The 16,206-nt window shown below is 40.0% G+C and overlaps 1 protein-coding gene across 1 annotated transcript in view; it reads left to right on the forward strand.

Annotated features, from left to right (window-relative positions):
- FOXO3 (forkhead box O3) overlaps positions 1-10,763 on the forward strand; it is a 160,536-nt gene extending 149,773 nt beyond the window's left edge. The window contains exon 4 of the transcript XR_014174515.1: positions 10,372-10,763. The gene's annotated coding sequence lies outside the window, so the exon portion shown is untranslated. The remainder of the gene's footprint in view (positions 1-10,371) is intronic.
- The last annotated feature ends 5,443 nt before the right edge of the window (positions 10,764-16,206 follow it).

Below are 16,206 nucleotides of genomic sequence, written 5' to 3' on the forward strand. Positions count from 1 at the left end.
AATAGGTACCACCTTTAGTGGGAAGGTAACAGTGTTCCGTACGCCTTCGGCATTTAGTCATGCCAGCCACATGACCACAGACAAGTCTTCGGACAGCGCTGGCTCTTTGGCTTTGAAATGGAGATGAGAACCACCCCCTAGACTTGGGAACGACTAGAAAACATGAGAAATCATCTTTTATTGAATGAATCCATCGTAAAATTATAACGCGCAAGCTACAATAAGAAAATATTAAAACCTTTCACCATTAATTTGTTAATATGAGAAAGCATCATTCTTTATTCCAAAATTCTTGCAAATAACAAATATTCACCTTAGCAATACTGTTATGGTTTGTTTTGAAATGTTTAGAATAATTCAAAACACATTTTAATGTTTATAGTAATTCAGGAGTTCCAAAGATTGGTGCATTTGATAAAATTGTAAAAGGAAGAAATATTCTAATTAAATATTCTGTCATTCTAATTAAATATCCTGTCTGAAATGGTGTAGGCTTTCCTGCCTAGGCAGGGGGTTGGACTAGATGACCTCCAAGGTCTCTTCCAACTCTGCTATTGTATTGTATTGTCTTATTTTGTAATTTTATGCAATCCAAGTTCCTCTTGCAATAACTCAGATGGTATAAAAGGTTGATTGGGAATAAGATGAGTAAAATTAATACCTATACTTGATTTTTTTTCTTAATAAAAAGACCCACCTACAGTTTTTAAATTGAATGTAAAAGTTCCTGTTAGACTGATAACTTTCAAGCAACCATTATGTAAATAATTTGCTACTGTAGACTTCCGAAAAAATCCTATTTTACCAATCTGCCTAAAATTAGTTAATGGTATTAGCCTAAGCATACCAATCCTGCAATACTACAGTTATATTCATATTTATAACATTTATGTTTCCCTATAAACCCAGTGGGATTTTTAACCATCTGTTTATGTCCATTTTAATCTGAAATTTTAAAATTTATGTATTTACATTAAAAATGCGGAAAAAATGCCCTGGAATTACTTTTCTCAGATAATTAAAATAATCCAAGCAACCTAATTACTACAAATTTTATATTTAAGACCACAGGTTTGAGCTTATAATTTGGCCTATCCCAGTTACTATAACCCAATAAATTATGAAACTGCTGTATAATATGAATACATAATTATCAAAAGACATAGTCTATGTTCAACAAATAATATTTTTGTTAAACTCCAGTTTTACATTTTTGAAATATTTTCTGATATTTGAAACATAAATCAATGGTTTTCATATCAAATTCGTAATAGAAGATAGCAGGAGATCCTTGACTAGTTCCACAAAGTATCTTGTGAGAAGGAAAGATAATTCTATTTATAATTATTATAGCAAAAGGAAGAGAGTGCCACCAATTACCGGTAATGAAAAGGAGAAAATTCACATTTATATCAAAATATATAAAATCCACATTTTATCAAATGTACTATATCAAAGGCTTTATCTGCATCCAAAATCACTACTGAATTCCTATTTTTTGACATGTATACATAGATTGTCACGTTGTAATCTAACAATATCAGACGCTTGTAACCTTTTATAGAATGAGATTATGCAGAATGTATAATATATGTAATCTACATAACAGGGACTATCAATTACGTTGCACCAATGTACATATAATAAAGAAATTGAATGATAGCTTGCATAGTCAGCAGGGTTATTACCAGTCTTCAAAATCACAATTATATAAGCGTCACTGAAGGAGGTTGGAAAAGAATTATGAAGATGACAGTTCTAAACCTCCAATGTAATATTCAACCTATTAAACATTGTGGGCTTAAATCTGCTCCTTATCCAAATTACCTGTAACAAAATATATATTTTTTCAGACATTGCTAGCAGTTGTGAAGATTAAATCAGTTTCAAGATCCACAAATTCTGTGTTGTGGCATTCTTCTTCCAATATTATGTGATATAGCCATCAGTTCAACATATGTCACATTCAACGTGTCACATCATACTCGGTGGCTTAACCATTCAGACTGTGAGCGTCTCCTGTCTTCATAGATGTTACGTTATGTTTTAATCCAAAGACATGAAGATACATCTAAGTACGGTAGAACCTGATCATGCCTAATTTTAGGAACAGCAAGATTATACACCAATGTATTAATTTCTTCTTCAGTTACCTTTGACTTAGCATTACACTGTTAAGTATGTATAAGTATAAGTATAATCTTTATTGTCATTGTACTTAAATACAACGAAATTGGTTTTAACCTCACTGGTGCAAAATTATAACAGAAATGAAAAAAGAAAGAAAAAGAAAAAAACTAGCGTGTGCATGGAGTGATTGTGGTTGTATTTAAAAGCCCAAAGATAGAAACTATCTTTAAACCTGTTTGTTCGGCTGGCTGTACTTTGATGTCTCCTGCCTGATTGTAGAAGTGCAAAGAAACACTGACCAGGCTGTGAATCATCTCTGAGTATCTTCCTTACTCTGCTAAAGCAGCGATACCTGGCGATGTCATCCAGTGGTGTCAGAGGGCAACCAATGGTTTCTTGTGCCAAATTGATCACTCTATGTAGGGCCTTCCTGTCCGCAGCAGTTAAACCAGCATACCATACTGTAACGCAATATGTGCGGACACTTTCTATGATGGACAGATAGAAAGAGGTCATCAGCCGTTGTTCCACCTGAATTTTTCGTAGGACTCTAAGGAAATGAAGTCTCTGTTGGGCCTTTCCAATCACCAGAGACGTGTTGTTTTTCCAGGTGAGATCTTGACTAAGAAGCACTCTCAAGAATTTAAAAGAGGAAACCCTCTCCACACAGCCCCCCTCGATATACAGTGGGGCAGGTTCCTCTCTCTGCTTCCGGAAATCTAGCACCATCTCCTTTGTCTTACTAGTATTTAGATGCAAGTTGTTTTTTGAGCACCATGCGGATACCTTCTGGACTTCTTCCCTGTATGCTGATTCGTCCCCTCCAATTATGAGACCCAGCACTGTTGTGTCGTCTGCAAACTTTATTATGATGTTGGATGGATCAGAGGATATGCAGTCATATGTATACAGCGAGTACAGGTATGGGCTGAGCACACAGCCCTGAGGGGAGCCTGTGCTGAGCTTCAGCATGGAAGATGTAAAGGACCCAACCCTTACTGTTTGTGGACGATCCGTCAGTAAGTCTTTGATCCATTCACAAGTGAGGGGAGGGAAATTCAGGTCAGTCAACTTTTCAATGAGAATGCCTGGTAAGATGGTGTTAAAGGCCAAGCTATAGTCTATAAAAAGCATTCTGACATAATTCCCAGATTTCTCAAGGTGGCTCAGTGCAATATGTAGAGCAGTGGCGATGGCGTCCCCTGTCGACCTGTTGCTTCTATAAGCAAACTGGTGTTGATCAAAATTTGGTGGAAGACAGGACCTGAGGTGTTGTAGGACCAGTCTCTCAACGCAATTCATCACTATAGACGTCAGTGCAATGGATCTATAGTCATTCAAGCTTTTTATGGCTGCTTTCTTTGGAACTGGGATAATTGTGGCTGCTTTCAAGCATAATGGGACTCTAGCCTGTTGCAGGGAGAGGTTAAAAATCCTTGTCAGGACCCCTGTTAATTGGTCAGCACAGGTTTTTACCACTTTCCCCAACACCCCATCTGGACCTGCAGCTTTGTTGGGATTTACAGCCTTCAGCTCAGTTGTCACTTGATGTTCATCCAGGGTGAGTGGCTGGAGGTCAGAGGGCCTTTGGGCTAGAGCCATAGAGACTAATCTTTTGACCTCAAAGCGGGTGAAGAAGCTATTTACTAGCAGGGCATTAGCATTGGCTATTTTTTCGTATTGCCCTTATAGTTGGTTAGGTGTTGTAGCCCCTGCCACACCTCTCTTGAGTTATTATCTTCCAGATACTTCTCTACCTTTTGTTTGTATTTCTGTTTAGCCGCTTTAATGCCTCTTCTCAAGTTTGCCCTGGCTTCATTGTATTTGTCTTCGTTTCCTGCCTTGAAGGTGGAGTTTCAGGCTCTCAGAAGTGATTGTACCTCTGCTGACATCCAGGGTTTACGATTACTGTAAACTCTGATGCGCTTATTCACTGTTACATTGTCTGTGCATGTTTTAATGTATAAGAGTACAGTGTCAGTGAATTCTTGCATCTGCAAATGTTCAAATATGCTCCACTCGGTAGTCTCAAAGCAGTCCTGCAACTGGCAAGTGCATTTATTGCATCAGAATCGTTACATATTTTACTTGGTCATAACTAGTACTAGTAGTACAGTTTGCAATTGTTTCAGTTGAGAAGTTAGTGATTTACCATATTTTTCACCTCACTCCCAGTGTCTTTGTTTTTTTTTGCAGTTCAAGGAATATTCTGTTTCAAGTGTGTAAAGGGGATTAAATTTCCATTCAGCCTTCATAAACCTTTATATAATTCTGGTGCAGGTCATCTTTCAAGCATGGGCCAAAGTTCCTTAACTGTTTCCTCCATAGTTTTGTGCTTAATCTTTTGATTCTCTGTGAGGGATAACCAATAATGTCACGTATGTCTGCCTTTGAGGCATCTCAAGAGGTCAGCATTCATGGCAAATTGGCCCTTCAGTTTTCTAAAGATGAACTCCGTCAGCTACAGACTTGTGGTTTGGTGATTCATGAGTTCACTTGAGGACTTTGACTTGTCTTGTCTGCAAGGGACAATGCTAATCTTTTGTGCATTTTTAGCCCCCTGTGTTTCCTCATTGCCATGTAATGTTTGAAGACCGAGGCTGCGAAATCTTGGAGCTGGTTTAAACTTCACAACCACCAGCAAATTTCTGAAAAATGATTTCGTTAGGTATATTTTGGATAAGGACCAGAGTTAAATCCACAAGCAATTTAAGCCTGCGTATTTTGATTTCAGATTATCTCGGTTATAATACAAAAACTAGTTATACCACAATGCTTGGACAGAAGCCAGTTTTACACCCATTTACGTCAATGGAACTAATGTGATTTAAATCTAGACATTCCAGTATAATTAGGTTTGTGAATCAGGTTGTTACGCAGTGATGTCAATGACAAAAAATATCTCGGCCCAAATATTTTAACTCAGCCAGTTCATTAACTCAATTGTCCAAGCTTAAAATTCTGTGTTTATTGTTTCAAGCAAAAACGGGAAAATAATCCAAAACTTTCTTGTCTTCTATTCTGTGCATAAAAACAAATAATTATTCCTGTGATCTACTTGGAGTGATGAGGCTGCATCGCGTTTAAAAAAATGTAGCCAGGTCAATCTAATTGCTGAGGATCAAGATTAATTCCTTCCAAAATAGTTTGGTTTGACCTTCTTCCATTTGCTTATTAATTTTGTCATTAATAACTCACCTTGATGGGCATGTGAAGACAGGAAACACTAAAGCACACTTCTGCATGTTTTATATTGATCAAACCAAGCCCAGGCAACGTCAGCCCAGGCAAAATGAATTAACCCCAGTAAAGGGAAAATGTAACTGCCCTAACAGGTTCTTCCACAAAACGTATCTTCAGCCGTCTATCCTGTGAACTGAGAAAGTTCATACAGATGTGAGGAGAGCATGATAATCTAGACGTCATCTTCAAACATTTCATATCATCAAGGAAACCAGGGCACAGAGCTAAAGATAAAGAAGTTACACATTCAATAGGCAATGGTGTGAGAATTAATGGAATAAAGAATTGCCTATCCTTTCACAAAAAAATGGTCAGCAAGAAACACTTGAGATGTTTTAGGCAAAGACCTTGGGCTTCAGTGATTTCAGATCTGACAATAATTTGTGCCTATTTTCTGGTAAAACCTAGAGAATGGCTTGGTGATTTGATGACGATAAATTCTCTTACCTTTGTGGATAAGTGGGAAACATTGGTGAACCGGCTCTTAGTATGACACATCCATGAGTATGACAACAGCATTAATGTCTGCCCCATTGACAAGAAAGTCCATAGACACTCAACCATAGCTTGATAAGTCTCTTGGAATTCAATTCTGCTACACCTTCATCCAAGGCACAACATACATAGATAAGAAAGACCTCTGCAAATTATTGGATTGCTCTTTTTTCAACATGAAGATGCTTGTATACCTGCAGCGATTATGTTAGTGTTTCTTTTCCTTTCCTGTCTGTATTCCACAGCCATTTTGTCTTGAAGCTGGGTGATTTTGCTTGCTGACCAAACTGATGTGTCTATCCAGAGAGACTCTAGCTATCGACTACAAACAGAAATCAATGGTCACAAGCTCTCTGAGTTGACTTTGAATTTCCACCTTGTGAACAGCCACTCTTTTTGCCAGAGCCAGATTTTGATATCCATGGAAGGGACAGTAGTATTTTCAATTTAAAAAACACCAAGTAGACAAGAATCACACAACTAATCTAAGGAGCCGTAGTGGCACAGTGGTTAGAATGTAGTATTGCAGGCAAACTCTGCCCACAGCCTGAAGCGCGATCCTGATGGGGCTCAATGTTGACTCAGCCTTCCATCCTTCCAAAGTCAGTAAAATGAAGACCCAGATTGTTAGGGGCAATTTGCTGAGTTTGTAAATTGCGCAGAGAGTTCTGTAAAGCCATTATGGAGTGCTATAGAAGTCTATAAATTTATTTATTTATTTATTTATTTATTTATTTATTTATTTATTTATTAAATTTGTTAGCCGCTCCCTCTCCACAAAGGGACTCGGGGCGGCGTACAATAAATAAAAACACATATTATAAAATTACACATTGTACGGAGGAGGTATAAAACACAATACAATAATTATAATAACATAGAAATATTAAAATAAGTTAAAATTAAAACCCCAATGGAAATTACAAGTTTAAAAATTGCCAGGAGGAATAAAATGGAGCTATGGTTGAGCCAGGCCTGCTAGTTGAAAAAGGTGGGTCTTGAGTTTTGAACGGAAGGAGCGGAGGTCGGTGGTAATCCTAATATCCGGCGGGAGGTCATTCCAGAGGGCGGGGCCCATCACAGAGAAGGCCCTACTCCTGGGTGCCGCCCTCTGGCACTGCTTAGTGGACGGCACCCGGAGAAGTCCCTCTCTGTGCGAGCGAATTGGTCGTAGGGATGTATGGGGCAGGATGCGATCCCGCATGTAGCTAGGTCCTGTGCCATGGAGCGCTTTGAAGATGGTAATCAATACCTTGAAACGCACCCGATAGACCACAGGAAGCCAGTGCAGCTCGCGCAGGAGAGGTGTTATATGGGAGTATCTCGTACTCCCCATAATCACCCGCGCGGCCGCGTTCTGGACCAGCTGCAGTCTTCGAGTGCATCTCAAGGGAAGCCCCATGTAGAGAGCATTACAGTAGTCTAGGCGGGACGTCACCAGCGCGTGAGTGACTGTGCTATGGCTTTATGAGCTCAACCCAACGCTAAAGATCAAATGGAAAGTGCTCCAAATGATGGTTGACGCTGAATGAAGCAACATGGGTTAACCAACACCAAATCTCAGGTATGAGCCTTAAACATAACCTGCCAGTAGAAAGAATATGGAAGTCTTTAAGCTAGTGTGACTTCTGCTAATTAGATAATAAAATCAGAATCACTGACTTCATTCAGGTAAGTGCTTGACTTCTTTATATCAAAATAGAGTAGTGATTCATGTACATGTCTCAACCTACTCTGTTCTTCATATGTTGTCTGGAATTCCCATCATCCTCAGCCAGGTTGGCCAAGAGCTCCTTTCCATGCACAACCATGAGAGGACATCATGACGTCAAAGTGATATGATGTCAAATATGATATCATGCACTTCATGATATATCATATATGTTCATCAAATTTGTCTCAGTTGCGTCATATGAGATGACTGAAGCTAATTACGTCATTTCATTATTGTACAAGGATGACAGGTCATAGATATAATAAATGCCCATGCCCCCTCTCCCCTACGCTCATACATTGATCTGATTCTGTATCTATATATGGAGCCATGCTTGAAGAGCTCAATTGGAGGGGGGGGTCAGTTTTTGCACGACACTCTGAAAAGAAACTAACTATAATGCAATGCATCCGGAAGACACACTAAGCTAAAAGTGTGGTTGTCTAGTTGGTGGTTTGGTAAGTCCTGAAAATCCAATGTAAAAGTGTGTGGCGGTATGAAAGATGAGTAGTTGTTGGGCTCTTGTGCTCCAGCCTATGCACAATTATTTTTGTGCAAAGCAGCTGGGTTTGTTTCAATACCTCTGGCAAGGAAACAAGCTTTTCAAGTGAAAGACGACCATGTGAACAAAGCATAATAGTCCAGAGGTCCATAGAACATGCCTAGGAGGGTGTTGACAGTGAAGATCAATGCCGTTTGCAATACAGCATAATTGCCAAAGATTCAGGTGTCAGTTGGAGAGCAAGAAAAGCATTCCTCAGAGTGAGAGGTGATCAGCAACGGAACACACTGCCTCAGGAGATGGTGAGTTACTGGAGATATTTAAATGTCTGTTGGGCATGCTTTAGGAGTGGTTTCCTGTGCAACAGGGCAAGCGGTTGGATTAAATCATCTCCTTCTATCCTGGCGCTTAGGGTCAATTTTATATTTGCAGAATCTTTGTAAAAGTATGATCTCATCCTGCTTTCTATCCTGCTCATAAGAGCAGCATCAGAACAAGAGTTACTTCAGTCTCCACAACGTCCCATTTAATGGACTCCTGGACCATTAAAGAATAAAAAAAGAAGCAGGATTGGAATTCAGGTCTCCCATCAGCCTTGCAGTGGATCATTTATGGCTACATCAGCGCCAAACTGGACTTTTCTCTTAAAAATGAGCTCATTTCGCCAATGCCGTGATTCAGATGCTCCTGATTGGCCCACATTAATTCCCGTCACAATGGGATTTAAGGGAAGACAACAGAAAAAGCAGGAAGAGTGGTAATTGTTGCTCATTGCTTCTTTTTGTTCTACCGGGATTTTGCCATGCAGTGTTGGAATGCTCCATATTAATCTTGGCTTGCTCTCCTCAGGGTGTGCGTCAGTGGTGGCATTCAGATTGTTTTACTACCAGTTCTGTGGGCATGGCTTGGTAGGTGTGGCTTAGTGGGCATGGCAGGGGAAGGATACTACAAATCCCCATTCCCTCCCCACCCCACTAACCTGCTTTCCAGTTCCGTTCTCCTGTTCAGGGCAACAAAAGAAGATCAGCTGGGAGGCTGGGAGCAGTGGGGGTGGGGCCAGCCTATTTGCCGGTTCTCCGAACTACTCAAAATTTCCGCTGTTGGTTCTCCAAAACCTGTTAGAACTGGCTGAATGCCACCTCTGGTGTGCATCTGTTTCTGGTCATATATGTGCCTAGGCCAGGGGTGTCCAAACTTGGGAACTTTTAAGACTTGTGGACTTCAACTCCCAGAATTCCCCAGCCAGCCATGCTGGCTGGGGAATTCTGGGAGTTGAAGTCCACAAGTCTTAAAGTTCCCAAGTTTGGACACCCCTGGCCTAGGCGATATATAGCTAACCTAAGTATTTCCTCTCTATGAAACAAAATCTGTTTGAGTACACAGACTCTTTAAAATAAATTGTGGTAAATATAGACAAATAGAATCTTAACAACTCTACATTGTAAATAAAACAGCCAGGCAGGCAGGGCCTGTGGGGAAAAAAATATCCAGAAAAGGAAAGAAAAATAAGCCAAGGCTATTCTTACTCCAATTAGTGACTATTTCACACAGTAGATGTTAGGACGAACTGGGCCTCAAAAATCTTCATTCTGCTCATTCCAGATTTCTCACGTTATCCTCCAAGCTCTTAACCTCATTTTCCCTCCTCCTCTTGCTCCCCTCCCTTCCTCTCACTCCCTTTTCACCGTAATCTTTTAAATAGTGCCTCCTCAGCAAATCTGCGGTTCCAAACCTGCCTTGCCAAGAGGCCGCTTGTCTTTGCAGAGTTTGAACTCCGTGGGAGAACAAGGGCTCCTTTCACGTGGCCCATAGGCTCTTGTGCAAAAGAAGGAGGAGGAGATCCCGTCTCACCAGGCCAATGCCATCAGGATTACCTTCTTCTTCTTTTTAAATAAATTCTATTCATTTTCTATTCATTACATTTCTTAGTGCTTAGTAAACCTCGTGTTGTCTGTGTATTTAGATTGCTTAACAATACCAATTCCCTTCTTACTCTTCACCTCTTTTTTCCAGCCATTGATAAAATAAGTTCCATGTTTGATAATATCTTGTGTCTTCTTTCTGTTGGATTTTCAATGTAAGTCTATCCATTTCTGCACAATCTAATATCTTCTTAATTATCTCTTCATCTTGCGGTATTTCTACCTTCTGAAGCTTTGGAGTCGAAAACATCACTTGACACACAACGTACCCAAACACATGATGCAAGCAGACCAGATATCTGTCACTGGACATACCTTCTTCAAACCCTCAAGACTAATTATTGATTTTTCTTTTCTTTCCACAGCCTTCCCTGTCACTGTCCTTACATGACCTTAGAAGCTGGTACAAAAGAGATGACCTGCTGCCCCCTATCTCTGCGTCTTTAGGATTTTGACAGCGAGTTGTTCAAGAAGAGAAGGAAAGAAAACTGAGGACTCTGCATCACCTGTCCAATTTTAGCTACATGCATTTTCATTCGGTGACACACCTGTTTGAATAAACATACATTTCTCATTGCTTCTCCTGCACAAAAAATCTATTACAATGATGGTTGTTGTTTTTTTCTAGTTATTCATGAAGTGATCTATCTATCTTGTCTTTTTCTCCAATTATTTGGGTATTATATAAATGTAAGAGTGTGTGCAGACATGTGTGTATGCCCGTGTGCGTAAGCATATGGAAGCAATTATCTTGTACTTAGACAAGAGTTATTTTTCTTCCTGCCTCTTGTTCGTTGCAACTTCTCTGCTGTTCATTTAATAAAAGTGGTAAAAGGCAGGAGGAACCCAATAACCTGATTTTGAACTGAAGTCTGCAAATGGTTTATGTAAGGTTTGGAAAGTTGTCATCCATTCTATCCGGTTCTATGCAAGACTTAGGTAATTCGCAGAAAGCACAAACAAGACCTATACAGTATTTGTAGTGTGTGTGTGTGTGTGTAAAAAAATAAACTCCTCGCACATAGAAGCACTGCACTGACAAGATTGGAGCTGTGTCCTTCTGTCCCAACTGTACCATCGGGCTTACCAAGGCTTAAGAAACTGAGCCAATTAATTTAACTATTGGCTCAGCTCCTGCTCCCACTGAATGCTGCAAAGACAGTTTTGCAAAGGTAGTTGTAAAGCCTAGCATTTTAATTAGTGGGAAGTCTTTCCACATCTTTTCATCCAGCTCCTGGGATTTTCTTCCTCCCTCTTATAGTCAAGGCAATGTGGCATCTAGCCATCACCCTTCCATCCTTCGAACTTGGATCAAGGGACATCTTTGCTACATGCTCCCTTCTAGATAGCTCAAGTTCCCTTCCATTTGTGCTTCCTTTACAAAAAGAAAAACCACATGGGAAGAGACAAATAAAAGCGTTTATGAGGGGTAATTTCCCCCCCTCCAATTTTGCATTGGTCAGTTGGTGACCCACTGGCTGGCTAGAAAATAGCAGTGAAGATACCCACATAGTAATACAAAACATCTGCCAAACATCTGAGGAATAATATGAATGGCTGTCTAGAAATGCTCTTCGATCCATCCTTGAGGGTTAGCAGAAGAAAAGGAAAGGGCTGTGTTTAATCCTGGCTCTTTGTAAATTCCCATGAATCTGGAAATTCTTTGAGAAATTTATTCAGTGGAATTGAAAACAAAGATATCTGATGCCTTTTTGACAGCTACGGGTTTGGTAAAAAATGCTCATGTAATGGGCCCTAGCAATACCGATGAGGAATGAAGAGGCTGGAGTGTGACCAGATCAGGACCACATTCCAGAAGATTAATGAAAAAGGTGGCGTGGGTGTATGTGTGCTGCTTGACACAAAGCAGCCCATCCCATCCTTTGGGCGTGGTTGCTATCTGCCTCTGACGTACTTATTTCCAACTGAGAAGTGTTGACCACAGATGGTATCAGTTTCTTCCTGCTACCTAACAAAATCAATCTCTTCACCATCCTTTCCAGCCACCTTCCCCCCACTTCCAACTAGTCCACAATTCCAGGAAGGAAAAAGGCAATGTCAATTGGCATCAGGGGCAAGTGCTTGGATCATAGACAACGGCATACCCATCTGGATGGGCAGTAACAGACTCAAGCTCAACCCCTCCAAGACGGAGTGGCTGTGGTTACCGGCACCCCGGTTCAACCAGTGGGTTCCATCACTGGCCATCGGGGGCGAACAGCTGGCCCCCTTGGAGCGGGCACGCAATTTGGGCGTCCTCCTGGATGCCCGGCTGTCAATGGATGACCATGTGACGGCCGTGGCAAGGGGGGCGTTCCACCAGGTTCGCCTGGTGCGCCAATTGCGCCCCCTATTGGACCGGAGCACCCTGCACACAGTCACCCATGCGCTAGTGACGTCCCGACTGGACTATTGCAATGCCCTCTACATGGGGCTTCCCTTGAGATGCACCCGAAGGCTGCAGTTGGTCCAGAATGCGGCCGCGTGGGCAATTATGGGAGGTACTAGGTACTCTCATGTAACACCTCTCCTGCGCGGGCTGCACTGGCTACCTGTGGCTTTTCAGGTGCATTTCAAGGTGTTGACTATCATCTTTAAAGCGCTCCATGGCACAGGACCTAGGTATTTGCGGGATCGCATCCTGCCCCATACATCCCTGCGGCCAATTCGCTCTCACAGGGAAGGACTCCTCCGGGTGCCGTCCACTAGGCAGTGCCAGCGGGCGATGCCCAGGAGTAGGGCCTTCTCTGTGATGGGCCCGACCCTCTGGAATGACCTCCCCCCCGATATTAGAATAACCACCGATCTCCGCTCCTTCCATAAGAAGCTTAAGACCCACCTGTTCAGCTTAGCTGGCCTGGCCTAACTGTAGTTTTGTGTCCCTCTAGCCTGTATTTTAAATTTTTAGGGGTAGGTTTTTAGGTTGTTTTAATTTTTAATCATACTGTACAGCCTAGTATTTAATTTGATTTTACGGGTATCTAAGAATATTTAATTTTGTATACTGTTTTTATTGTGTGGTCTGTACACCGCCCTGAGTCCCTTCGGGGAGAGGGGGCGGTGTATAAATTTAATAAATATAAATATAAATATATCTTCATTCCGCATGCAAGCAGGGAAAGATGCCTTCAGAATCAGCTTCTCCTTTGTTCAAATTAATGACTGATTTTGGACAACAATCCAACTTACATCTCATCCTCTCAATTTGGACATGGCAAATCCATAGCTGAGTTTCTCCCATTCAGTTTTCTTCAGCAGCTTTGAGTCTTTCTTCCTCCTCAAGATAGACAAGAGGAAGACCCATCTAACAAACCTATTTTGGGAGGTTTAGGACAATTTGCCATAGGCAACTCGTCATAGCCAACTTGCCATGGCTAACTCACCACGGCCAACTTGCCATGGCAAACACACCATGGCCAACTTGTCATGGCTAACCTACCATGGCCAACTTGCTGGCCAACTTGCTACAGTCAACTCACCGCAGGACAACTTGCCAGACAAAAGTTACATAATATTGAAGAAAAGGTGGAATAGAATCATTAAAGAAAGAATGCAAAAGGAAAGAACAAAATGAAATGTAAAGGACAAAAAAATTAAAATAATTTGAATATTATTTTAAATAATTAAATGGAATCGATGAGCTATCCTGTAGCGAGTTGGCCATGGCAAGTTGGCCCTGGTAAGTTATCCCATTCTTTGTCTTTTCAACTTTGGAACTATGACATGAGTAGAAGATGGATCCCTGGAAAAGGTGGTGGAATGGCCACCCATTCCCCTTATCACAGAAATCTGTTGAATCAAAGTAAGGGATTATTGCTTATTAGTATCTGAAAAAATTATCTGAATAGGTGGTGATCACTTTTGGCTGCATTCAGTATCTAGAGCTGTCCCCATAGTTCCCATTGTTGGCTTTTGAACTAGAAATCAAAGTAGGCATTACTATTGGCTGTAAAAGTGTCAATCACCTGTCACTTTATACTGACAGATTAACCATCCTATTTGGAACAAGGGCAAAATGGACTTTTTGTATAAAGAAAAAGAAAAGAAAAAAAACAAACTTGTGATTTTTGGTTTTTCTGATTTGATAGGATACAGAAAGAAGAGTAATATGATGTAATTTTAGACAGGTTAAAATATATTTATACCCATAACTGCTGTGAAGCCACTACTTTAAATCTTTCTTTCTTTCTTTTCTAGTTTGCTTCAATGTTTTTCTTTTCTCGCACTCTACTTTTATATCCTCCTTTTTATTTTTTTGTTCCTTATTTTAGATATTAGTTTGTTACTTTTATCTTCTTGTAGAAAAGTTTCAATAAAAGTAATATATAAACAAAATTAAAATAGTAATAAATAAGTAATTAAAAAAAGGAATAAAATTATTCATTCCACCAGAGCCAGCAATAAAGTAATAAAAACAAATTCCCTAAAAAGCCCAGACTTTTAGAACTGGAATCAGGAAATCTTTTCTTGGGTGAATAATGACTGTAGGAGTTGTAGCAAACCTCATTTATTAGTCAATTGACCACATCAAAATAATGGGTGTCAACCACAATAAACAACAATAAAATAAAGTAAGATATGGTAAAATAAGATAAAATAAGGTAAGATAAAATAAAGATAAAAGAATGAGATAACCTAATGTAAGATAAAATAGTCTATATGTGTTTGTGCTCTGTTACTTTCTTAACCTCTGGAAACTTATAATAGAACATTTCATTTTCGTTCTTTTAACACTGAGAAACTGATCTGTTCAGGACTGACAAAATCTGATCAATTCAGAAGGGTAGATCCCACTAGTTAGATACTTTTTTAAAAATCTCCCAGATACTACATACCCTGTTTCCCTCAAAATAAGATCTCCCCAGATAATAAGACAATCGGGCTCTCCCCTAAAAATAATCCCTCCCCAAAAATATTGCAACACAGTAGCAGCCATGAGGTGACCATGCTCGCTGTCTCCTGCACCTCAAAAATAATAAGACCTCCCCGAAAATAAGGCCAAGTGCTTATTTTGGGGGGTGTCAAAAGAAAATAAGACACTGTCTTATTTTCGGGGAAACACATTAGAAGGTTGCTAATATGTGTTTCTTCTAAAAGATGGGAAGCAAAAATCAGATGTAAAATTTTTATAATGATGGGAATAAGACAATCTGTTGTTATGGTCTCAATATATGGTTCTGTCAAGTAGTGTTGGTAAAGATGGAATTCTTTCTGGAGCATGTAATTCACAGTTATTTCTGTTTCTGGTGGTCCATAAACACATGTTCTCTCATAATTTGGCATTTAATGGAAGTGTCTATATTTAAACATAGAACCTAGCTTCTCAAATCTTGCTTTGGTGAAGGCTACCTAGCGGGAATTTATGGTAACCCATTGCCAGGTATTTTTCAGTTTGAAGACACTTTATTCTTGGCTAACTATTTCAACAATCTGATGTTTGCAAGTGACTCAATATTGGTTTGGATGTTAATGTCCAAAATTCTTTATTTGAATATTGCCTTGGCTTGATGTCCAGCTGAGAGTAGATTGAGAAGCCAAGTGGTGAGATGATTTGGAGATTTTGATGCATCCAAATGGTGTGTTGAAGTGTCCCCATCTGTTCTTCAAAGCTAATTTTTGGTAGTTTGTCAGGTAGTTTGTTTGATAGTTTGTAGAGTCATCCACCAGTAGTTAAAGATTTTGATTACTATTAGACAATAAAGGGAGTGGTGGCCTATTTCAGTGTATTCCTGCTGATCTCCAGAATAAAACTTTAAAAATGTGTTTGATTTTGTTCAAGTAGGCGGGCCTTTGATAAGACCCACAACTGTACACCATAAATTAGCAATTATATGATATTTGCCTTGTGGATCTTAATAAAGGTGGGGGGTGCAAGTGGTTGGTGGTTATAAATGAGCAATTTAGTTAGCATTTTAGAACTTGCTGTGGTCTTTATTGAAGTTCATTTGAAGTGGTTAGCCCCAGGTCTTGTGTTTGTAAAAAATGACTCCTAAATATGAGAAAGGCACTGTTCTATAGGCTTCCTTTTCAAGTGTCAGTTGTATTTGACCCACCGTTTTCCAAAAACCATCACTTTGGAATTAGTTTTTATTAATCTTCAAAGAATTAGAAGTGAAAAAAGCACTGCATTTTCCCACCAGACTTCTCAGATCCACTTGTAAATGTACTATCAGAACCCTGCCATTTGTCCTTGTGTGTTA

This window comes from Natrix helvetica, assembly GCF_964273705.1.
Source record: "Natrix helvetica genome assembly, chromosome: 2".
NCBI classification, from domain to species: Eukaryota; Metazoa; Chordata; class Lepidosauria; order Squamata; family Natricidae; genus Natrix; species Natrix helvetica.